General features: G+C 44.1%; 1 pseudogene; it reads right to left on the bottom strand.

Annotated features, from left to right (window-relative positions):
- Window positions 1-4,890: 4,890 nt before the first annotated feature.
- Window positions 4,891-9,785, bottom strand: LOC119300364 (annotated as a pseudogene).
- Window positions 9,786-10,164: the final 379 nt, after the last annotated feature.

The raw sequence follows: 10,164 nt of genomic DNA, 5'->3' as shown, positions 1-10,164 counted from the left end.
TTGTGCGAGATAAATAACGCTAAGAAAAACACACATCACCTTCACTCTTTGGTTTTTCTTTCCCTTTTTTATGCACGGTTTTCGCTCTGGGTTTTATTGTTCCTTTTTTGTTCATAAAATAGAAATATTAATATTTTAAAAAATTGTACATAAATTTTTAAAAAAAATTCATATCTCTCAAACTTGCTCAGAATGTCAAAACACGAACATTATTTGAAAACATCGAACAAGATTTTGAATGCGGATAGTTTTTAAAAATAGTAAAAAAATTGAATTCCACAAAAAAAAAACAGAAAAATACGAACATAATTTGAATTCTGAAAATTTTGAATATATGAGAAACAGAAAAAATAAACAGGAAAGAACGAAACGTCAAAGAATACGAAAAAGGAAAAAAGAATCAGAAAAAATAAAACAGGAGAGAATATAAAAAGAAAAAATGTGGTTCACGACCTTCGAGAAGGTTCCCAAAACCGGGATAATGGCTGGGAAGCCGATGTTCCCAAAACAGGGACGCTTTTTTGCAGCCTTTTTTTAGTGATTTTCTTTTGATCTTTGCAAAATTTCTTTGATCCATGAAATAATTTTAGAAAATGACGAACCTTTTCCAAATCGGCGAGCTCTTGGGCCGGTCCTACCATGGGTATTGCCCATCGGCTTGGAAAAGAAGGGACCATTTCAAGAATGTTAAAAAAACACCATGTTCAAGTCCGGGTAGGCCAGAAAACTCCGTTTAAGAGCACGTTGTTTCTCGATATCCGTCAAATGACCCTAATTTTTTAATTTACTTTTATGACCATCTCAATGCACCATGCCAAGTTGTTTTGGTTTTCTACAATTTTTGCATCTTCTGGAGTTTTCTCGGTCAACAAGGGTGATAAATGGCCGGACATGTCGCAATTTACATACGGTGTCGAAAAATGTTAAAAACTCAAAATAACAATTTTGGGTACATGTTCAAATTATAATTTAAATAGGTACTTAAAAATATAAATTTTTCCTGTTTTCGCACGATAGTGAACCGGCCGAGTAGGCGGCCTCCTGTGAATAAAGTATTTAATTTGTGAACTTGTTTTCAAATCGATGAATTTTTTTCAGTTTTGTCAAATTCATAAACTTTTATTCCAATCGATGAGCGTTTTTCATTTTCGCGAACGTTGTTCCTCCTTGGAGCTGGGGGTATTCGTGTGTTCCAGAGCCGGTCCATCAAAACTGAGGTCCCTGTGTCAAAATCTAAGTTGGCCCTATCTTGTTAGAGAAAAATGTCTGATCGGATCCAGTTGTCATCTATAGCAGGCTGCGTGCATAAAAAGTATTTTGAGGTGTCTTTTTAATTTCCTTAATATATGTTTTTTGTAGGCATTTTGATGAAACACCTCGAAAAAGCAAAGGTATTTCCTCACATGTCTCAAGTGAATGGAGGCGTTTAGAAAATATCTCCACAAATGGCAGGAATCCTTCAACTGATAATTTTATATACTTATGAAAAGTTGAAGTCATAAAGGTTATTTCCCTTCCTCTAACCATAAACTACCATCTAGCTGGTCGCCCAATTATTTTGACAAGCTTTATTATTCGAGAGGTCGCTAGATCGAGCCCTGAGAAGTGCGAATAAAACACATATTTTTTTCTTGGGAGGTCCAGAATGATGGGCCAACGGTCTGGTCTTGCACATCGTTCTAGTATGTTCTTACCAACTCTCTGCTGTTTCTGTCACCAAAGGCCATCGTAGTTTTTTTTTTGAGACAATCTCACGAAGCTTTTTATTAACCCGTCATAATGTTTACAAGGACGAAAGAAAGATCTTCAGGATGACCTAACCAAACATGGAGGCCACCCCCGGGATAAGGCATGCTTCGCTAAGTTGTGAGCCTCAAAATTTGAGCTCCTAAATTCATGAACTATTTTACAAAATTGAAAACCAGAAGAATGTTCCATGATTTCATGTATCACCGCACCATATTCAGCCGAAGTCCCGCTCTTTACGTCTTCCACCACCGTCTTGCAATCGGAAGCCACGTGAATGCTTTGAACATATAAATCATTCGCCAACGCTAGAGCTTCCCTAATAGACCAAAGGCCATCGTAGTGGAGTGGCAAAGCTGTGTTATCCGGAGGAATAGCAAGCCTAGCGTCTGCTGGGCTGGCCCAGTTGTGCGCCGGGTAATGAAGGTCTCGGTGTACTTTCATTGTCTAAAAAAATACCGTACTTTCAAAAAAGACCATCATGCCCATCGTTATGAAGGGGTATGTGATAATCATAACCGTTGATGTGTTTAGGGGGTTGTACCGAGGCGGAAGTGATATTTTAATAGTTTGAAATGATGAAACGTCTTTTTATACTGATAAATATGGTGACTCGACCTGCTACAATGGTTTCAAGACTGTTCTAACTCGAGTAATACTAGCCTTTCACGAAACAAATTTGGAGCCAACAACTTTTTCACTTGCAGCAAAAGTGCAAAACATGCTAGCATACCAAATACACTAGAAAAATCAATTAACACAAGCCTGGACACCTAAATCTTGAACAGTTTCGAATAATCACAACAAGATCCTTGCCTGCCTCTAAATTTGATAACGCACCACAAGAACTCGAGTAATTTTCAGGAAATGCCTAATCATCAAACTGCCCCCAACATTTGGCCGAGAGCACGAGATTCTGTTTCTACTACCAAATCATCCCCAACCCCAAGATCTTCACAGATTTAGAGATCACAATTCAACATTCCAAGCAAGCAAGAAGATCAGATTCATGCCATACATGCTTGTCCCTATACATCGCCTCTTACTCGCCTCCCCATACATGCTTCTCCTTGTACGATGCCTGGTTGGCCAGAAGTGCGTACTTTGTAGGCATGAAGCAATGGGACACGATGCTTTTGCAAAATATGCATTCCTGGTTTCACGATCAAAAGCACTTTGCGCCCTACAACTTGCATATGATCCATGAACATAATGTGAAGTCGCTACTCGCTAGCCCATTTGTAGTACACCATCTCAAACTCCGTCGTGAAGTACCGCAGTGCGATCGCATGGGTGGAAAGAGGGTGGCCACCGACGAGTCAATCATGGAGATCGTAAGTTTTTTTCTTGTTGCTCTACATGTTGGCTAATTTATTGATTTACTCAACGGAGGGCAGGCCATTCATGTTGATGATCACCTTACTATATATCCCGGATGCGCTGCCTCGCTGTATCAAACAACGGAGGGTATGCCATTCACGGTGATGCATTGTTGGGTGAAGCTCAAGGGGCACAGTGTGCGAATGAACAAGGATGAACAACACTTCATGCCCTGCAACTTGATAAACGGTTATTGGAATGTAATATCTATATTAAACTATTATTGCACTAGAATGTTTGCTTGCTATTTATGGCTGAATTATGCTTTTTCTGTAATTCTTTTGAGTGCTTCAGACATAGATGCACATATAGTTGGATGGTTGGCTTTTGTATCCGTGCTCGGGCGCGTCCGCGGATGTGTAAGCCGTGTTCAGTAATACTCCGCTCCTTCGCCAGGGAGCGGAGCCGGCGGAGCGCCCATTTGGCTGCTCGCCCAAATTACACTAGATGCCGCTCCGCTCCCGTAGCGGAGTTAGGAGCGGAGAGTTTTCGAAGGGCCCCTTAGTATGTCAGATTTAAAGTACGCAGTTGAAGATGCCTTTTTTTTTTCTTTTAACAATCCGCAGTTGCAGATGCCCTTATTACAAGCTCTAGGGAAGTTGGGGATGGAAAAGTCAAGCAGCTGTGAATCCGTGAGGAGAAACCAAAGTGCTGCTGACCAATCAGGACAAGAACGATGTTCCGTTCATGAGTCGCAGTGCCGTACGTACGTGTCCGACACCAGCTCAACCACGTACAATCACCCGGCCGAGTCGGCCTGGCCCTTGCCTCGTTCGAACTTATATATATGTATATGCCAATGCATCGCACTGCAGCACCTCCCACGAACGCTTGACTCCTAGCTAGGGTCGACTTGATCCTTGTTCGTTTTTGATCGTGTTGGATCAACAGAGACGGAAGAAGCGACCAATGGCAGCCGTGCAAACTGGGGAAGTCGTCAAGGCGACAGCTCTCGTAATCACATCAGCACCCGAGGGCATGAAGAGCGACGGCACCCAAGAGCTGCAGTCGCCGCCGGCCAACGTCTCCCTGGACCTGGAGGACGATGAGGACGACGAGGAGGAGCTCTTGATCCGCAGCTTGCAGTACGATCTGTCGATGCGGCTCATCGTGGCGCACCAGATCCAGACGCTCAAGCTGGACCTGAAGAAGGACATCGACATCTACAGGTCCCACCTCCGCGATCACGACGGCGAGTGCGACAGGCTGCGGCGCAGGCTGGCGGCCCGCCGGACGTCGACCAGAGATAGAGAGTCGGACGACGCCGGTGTCGCCGAGGCCAAGGAGGAGGAGGAGGATGATGATGAGGAGTTCAGAGTCGCCGATGCCAAGGAGGAGGAGACCACCGCACTGAGGGAGTTCAGAGACATGTACGCCAAAGCCAGCGATGTGGACCGTCGCTTGGAAGAGTTCGACGAGATCGTGCGGGTGCACTACGACCCCGACCTGGACAACGAGGCGCGCAGGGCCACCGTCGCGCGGCTGTGGCGCCGCCTGGCGAAGGAGCTCGACGACAGAGCCGAGACCGTCGTCTCTGGGGCATTCAAGTACACGTTTGCACCTCTCAAGCCGAGGCACCAATCGCTTGGCTCGTCAACTTGTGCCTAGAGTCAACAAATTTGCGTATAGGATAGCAAACATCTAACCTATGCATATGGGATTGTGAAATTAGTAGCAAGTCACAAGCAGATTTGTAATGATTTTTTAATCTTTTCCAACAAGGGGAAAAGTAGCAGCACTGTAATTGCAATACCACAAGCAGCACTACTCTTTCATCACTTCATTCCACTCCTCTAAGTATCCTCTAAGTATCTTGCGCACTAAAGACCGGTCACAAGAGACTTGTAATGATCTGTTTATATTTCCAATAAAAGAAAGAAAAAAGTAGCAGCTGTGTAATTCGGGATACACACAACACATATAGGCAGTGAAATATGACCAGAACTATACTCCCATTCCTACTATTTTTTTTTGCGAGAAACTGTTGATTTATTCATCTTCAATCATGGCAGTACAATGAACATCAGAAATAATGAAAATTACGTCCAAATTCAGAGACCACCTAATGACGACTACAAGCACTGAAGCGACCCGAAGGTGTGCCGCCGTCATCGCCTCTCCCTCGGCGGAGCCGGGTATAACTTGTTGTAGTAGACAGTCGGGAAGTCGTCGTGCTAAGGCCCCGTAGGACCAACGCACCAGAACAGCAACCGCCGCCGATGAAGAGAAGTTTAGATCGGAACGATCCAACCTGAAGACACATTAACAAAGACGAACAAAGACGAGCAAAGACCGGATCCGAGAGGATCCACCAAAGACAACCACCAACCGAATTCCGCAAGATCCGCCAGAGACACACCTCCACACGCCCTCCGAAGATGCTAGACACACCATCGGGACAGGGCTAGACGGGGAGAACCCTAACAAAACTTGAGGAAGCATATGAAAACGGAGCCCTCCTGCCGGCAAGGACCGGGATCCACCACGCACCCATGGCCCTAAGGCCACATGAGATGTGGGAGGTCAACGCCGCCGCCGACGGGAGGCAGAAACCCTAGCTGCCTTTTCTTGGAGGAGAGACAAAGGGAGGCAGAAACTTTGACATGAGCCACCCATTGCCATTCCTACTACTACTACGTGAGTTCACTTCATGTTCTTCCGGACCTTTGTGATCCGCTCCATCTTATTTTACTTTATTTTTTGAATACGCGCAAAAGATTTGCCATATATATTAATTAAGAGATAATAGAGTTTGTGTTACAAACACCCCTTAAAATTTCAAGGAAGAATCACTCTCCCGCATGATGGACCCTAGTTTCTTAGCTTCGGCGGCGACCCAAAATGATGCCTCCCTTTTGATGTTGTTGAGAATGACCGTAGGCAGGGTGCCCTTGTTGTGGAAGATGCGGGCGTTTCTCTCGTTTCAAATCGTCCCCTTGGTGAGCATGGTGTGCGAGGCCATGGCCTTCCGGTCGGGGATGGAACCATCGGTCAACCCAAGCCACCAATCTAAGGTGGAATGCCTCAGGGGCGAAGTGGAGGCATCAACATGAATGAGTTGCAGCCATACCTTGATCAAGCTCCATAGTCGCATCTGTTGGGGAACGTAGTAATTTCAAAAAAATTCCTACGCACACGCAAGTTCATGGTGATGCATAGCAACGAGAGGGGAGAGTGTTGTCTACGTACCCTCATAGACCGGCAACGGAAGCGTTCACACACGTAGAGGAAGTAGTCGTACGTCTTCCCGATCCGACCGATCCAAGTACCGAACGCACGGCACCTCCGAGTTCTGCACACGTTCAACTCGGTGACGTCCCTCGAGCTTCGATCCAGCCGAGTGTTGAGGGGGAGTTTCGTCAGCAAGACGGCATGATGACGGTGATGATGTTCTACCGACGCAGGTCTTCGCCTAAGCACCGCTACGATATGACCGAGGTGGAATATGGTGGAAGGGGGCACCGCACACGGCTAAGGAACGATCACGAAGATCAACTTGTGTGTCATGGGGTGCCCCCCTGCCCCTGTATATAAAGGAGGGAGGGGGGAGGTGCGGCCGGCCCCTAGGGGTGCGCCTGGAGGAGTCCTACTCCCACCGGGAGTAGGACTCCCCCCTCTTGCCTTGTTGGAGAAGGAAAGGGAAAGGGGAAAAGAGGAAAGGGGGGCGCCCCCCTTCCTTGTCCTATTCGGAATAGGGGGGATGGGGCGCGCAGCCTGCCCTGGCCGTCCCTCCTCTTCTCCCTTAGGGCCCATGTAGGCCCATTAACCCCCCGGTACTCCGGTAAAATTCCGATTTCACCCGGAACGATTCCGATATCCAAATATAGGCTTCCAATATATCAATCTTCATGTCTCGACCATTTCGAGACTCCTCGTCATGTCCGTGATCACATCCGGGACTCCGAACAACCTTCGGTACATCAAAACACAAAAACTCTAATTACAATCGTCACCGAACTTTAAGCGTGCGGACCCTACGGGTTCGAGAACTATGTAAACATGACCGAGACACGTCTCCGGTCAATAACCAATAGCGGAACCTGGATGCTCATATTGGTTCCTACATATTCTACGAAGATCTTTATCGGTCAAACCGCATAACAACATACGTTGTTCCCTTTGTCATCGGTATGTTACTTTCCCGAGATTCAATCATTGGTATTCCAATACCTAGTTCAATCTCGTTACCGGCAAGTCTCTTTACTCGTTCCGTAATACATCATCCCGCAACTAACTCATTAGTTGCAATGCTTGCAAGGCTTAAGTGATGTGCATTACCGAGAGGGCCCAGAGATACCTCTCCGACAATCAGAGTGACAAATCCTAATCTCGAAATACGCCAACCCAACAAGTACCTTCGGAGACACCTGTAGAGCACCTTTATAATGACCCAGTTACGTTGCGACGTTTGGTAGCACACAAAGTGTTTCTCTGGTAAACGGGAGTTGCATAATCTCATAGTCATAGGAACATGTATAAGTTATGGAGAAAGCAATAGCAACAAACTAAACGATCAAGTGCTAAGCTAACGGAATGGGTCAAGTCAATCACATCATTCTCCTAATGATGTGATCCCGTTAATGAAATGACAACTCATGTCTATGGCTAGAAAACATAACCATCTTTGATCAACGAGCTAGTCAAGTAGAGGCATACTAGTGACACTCTCTTTGTCTATGTATTCACACATGTATTATGTTTCTATTTAATACAATTCTAGCATGAATAATAAACATTTATCATGATATAAGGAAATAAACAATAACTTTATTATTGTCTCTAGGGCATATTTCCTTCAGCATCAACATGAATGAGTTGTAGCCATGCCTTGATCAAGCTCCATAGTCGAATGGTGAACCGACATTTGAAGAAGAGATGATCAACCGGTTTATTCTCATGCATGCATAAGAGACACGAGCCACAGTTTGGCCAACCGCGCTTGGCCAATCTAGGCACGGTTCAAACTCTATTTTGGATGGCCAGCCAAGTAAAGAACTTGACCTTGGGTGGAGCCTAGATTTTCCTCAGTGCATGCTCCAAGGGGAAGTGAATAAGGCCAAGAAACTGCGCTTTGTAGCCGGACTCCGCCATGTAGAGGCCACTAGTAGAGTGCTTCCAAACAATGTCATCATCAATATCCGCTCCATCTTAGACTCTTCCCACTCCTACAAGTACCCTCTAACAAGCTCATTCCGGACAGTGACACCGGACACACTTTGGATGCTCAGAGGACAGATATGTCCATTCTTCTCAAACCAATCCTTGAGGAACTATTGGTCAAATGTCTAAAACAAATTAAAACACACCCATAATTATTGCACTACTAAAAACAATTATATGCAGCTAAAACTTCGAGCACACAGAGTTACCTTCCCGGTGGCAATTGTCACCAGGTCAATCATAAGTTCGCCGGACAATGGACAAGTAAGATATTCTGGACTATCACAATCCCTGGTACACTCCTCTGCAAGCTTCACAACCCTTAGCTTATCCATTGCAAGCACGAATAAAGGGTAGGCGTGCGCCCGCCCGCTCGCCGACTATCATGCACCGCTCTGAAATGGTTACGAGCAGCAAGCTTCTCTTGCTCACGCAACCCTGTAGTCTCTTGACAATTCTTACATCACTTCACTCTCTTTTTGGGGTGGAGGAGGAATTATCCCCACAAAATTCAGCGTATAATGGGTACGGAATTTCCTACACGGGTTTTGATCAAACAAATAGCTCTTAGTAAGTTGTGATGTCAAAGAAAAGAAGATGTTCTTAGTAAGTTGCATTGCAACTTTAAGCCACTCATGGGTCAAGCCTCATACCTAGTATAATTAAAAGTTTACATATCACCAAGATGGTGAACACAATCAAAGAATATCACAAGCTGTCTTTAACCTACAAATCTGTGTACAACTATGGCAATTCAAACTGCTAGAAATAGCAGGAAGTGCAAGTTATCATACCAATTTTTTAGGTTATCAAACTTAGTCGAATATTCTACTCATACGTGAAGTTTCGTGAAGAAATGACATATGTGATATTCTTAGCAAAGAAAATAAATTCGACCTCCAAATTATTTTCTAACACGGTCTTTTTCATACCAGTGAATTTATTTTTGGTTTTCGCCGAGAATACAATGGATGTCATTTCTCTGTGAAACTTCACACGTGAGTAGAACACTCAACCATGTATGTTATAAAAAATATCCAGAACTGATTGATTTTCTAGCATTTTTTAATTTTACTATTCAAAGTAGGTGCATGTTGAACCATGTTACAAAAGTCCGTGTCCTGAAAGAAAAAAACAAGAATAATAATGAAGACTTAACACATGTGGCTAGTGGGCCTGACACAGATATTTGCATTTCTAAACATGGGGCCATTCAAAAATTATATGAGACCAGGTCTTATGGTTAGCAGGTGAGACCCGCCCTGATGAATGACACGTATCATTCACAAATCACAAAGCATTTAATCTCTCCCCCCTGATTTCAAATGGGGATGGGATAGATGCTTTGTGATTTGTGAATGCCACGTGTCATCCATCAGGATGGGTCTCGCGTGAGACCTGATCTCATAGAATTCTTTTCCCCTATATGGTGACCTCTGCGCCCGATGAAGCGGAAACACGCACCCCTGCGCCCCCAGCGCCCTGTTGGGCTGGCCCATCTACAGGACTCCCACTATTATTTTCGTTATTTTTTATTTTTCTATTATCTGTCTTTTTGTTTTCCCTTTAAAAATAATTCGGGATTTCAAAAAAGTTACGAATTTCTAAATGATTGTGGATTTTAAAAATAATGTTCAAGAAATCATAAAATGATCATGAATTCAGAAAAAAAGTTCATGATTTCGAAAAACTCTTTGAGAAATCACAAAATGTTTGCTTATTAAAAAATATTCATGATTTCAAAACATGTTCACAATTTTTAAAACTATACGTATATTCGAGAAATGTGCATGAATTAGAGTGTTTTTCCTGAATTCATATAATGTTCATGATATTTTTTCAAAAGTTAACGAAAAAATGAACTTCAATAATTGTTCC

The sequence above is a fragment of the Triticum dicoccoides genome, chromosome 5A, assembly GCF_002162155.2.
Source record: "Triticum dicoccoides isolate Atlit2015 ecotype Zavitan chromosome 5A, WEW_v2.0, whole genome shotgun sequence".
In the NCBI taxonomy this organism is placed as follows: domain Eukaryota; kingdom Viridiplantae; phylum Streptophyta; class Magnoliopsida; order Poales; family Poaceae; genus Triticum; species Triticum dicoccoides.
Note: the sequence above shows the minus strand (reverse complement) of the source record. Positions and strands in the feature narration are given on the sequence as shown.